General features: G+C 34.4%; 1 non-coding gene across 1 annotated transcript; it reads right to left on the bottom strand.

The window, feature by feature from the left end:
- Positions 1 to 394: 394 nt before the first annotated feature.
- Positions 395 to 468, bottom strand: Trnap-cgg. The gene has a single exon. It is a non-coding gene; the product is annotated as a tRNA-Pro (tRNA).
- Positions 469 to 767: the final 299 nt, after the last annotated feature.

The following is a 767-nucleotide window of genomic DNA, read 5'->3' as shown; positions in this document are numbered from 1 at the left end:
GGTACGATTATGTATCTAAAGAACAAGTCATTGTTTCTACCCGGAGAACAGAGACTGCGGACATCAAAGACGCTGTTAAACGACTTTAGTTCTTCGTGCCACGTTTTCTCGTATCACTTTCACGAACTTGTTGTGATACTAATTGCAACTCTGTGCTAATTGCAAGAAATTGTTTGTGACAGAGAAATTGTCGCCGGAAGAAATGAAGAATACTATTTAACATTAAACGTTCATTTCATCGACTACAAATTGGCAAGTAATCATTGTGACAATGCGACCATTGGTTTTGGTCCGATTGATCGTCAAGACGTTAATATAATCTTTGATACTTATATATATACGTATACAAGCATCTCATTTTTAAATAATTTAAATTAAATTAAATTATTAAAATTACCTCAGCCAGGGTTCGAACCTGGAACCTCCCTTATTCCGTGTAGGGCGTCATACCAATTCGACCACTGAGGCAAGTGGTAATATCTATCGTAATAACACACTAAACAATAATAAGATGGAGACACCGATATTTAAGTTGCGGTGTATAATTAAACCGAAAGTACATACTTTTTAACTCCTGATAATTAAGTAAGAAAAGCACATCGAATCTACATAATTAGGATATATTGAAATCTTTTTCTACAAATTGTTAAACTCGTAGCGTCAAATTATAGGGGAGACCGGGGCAAAGTCGTCACTATTTTTTCGGTGCCGATTTTTAACAACAAAACAAATAATTTTAGTAAAATGTGTTATATCGTTGTAAAGAG

This window comes from Temnothorax curvispinosus, unplaced genomic scaffold (assembly GCF_003070985.1).
Source record: "Temnothorax curvispinosus isolate PA1 unplaced genomic scaffold, ASM307098v1 QBEX01016878.1, whole genome shotgun sequence".
Lineage (NCBI taxonomy): Eukaryota > Metazoa > Arthropoda > Insecta > Hymenoptera > Formicidae > Temnothorax > Temnothorax curvispinosus.
Note: the sequence above shows the minus strand (reverse complement) of the source record. Positions and strands in the feature narration are given on the sequence as shown.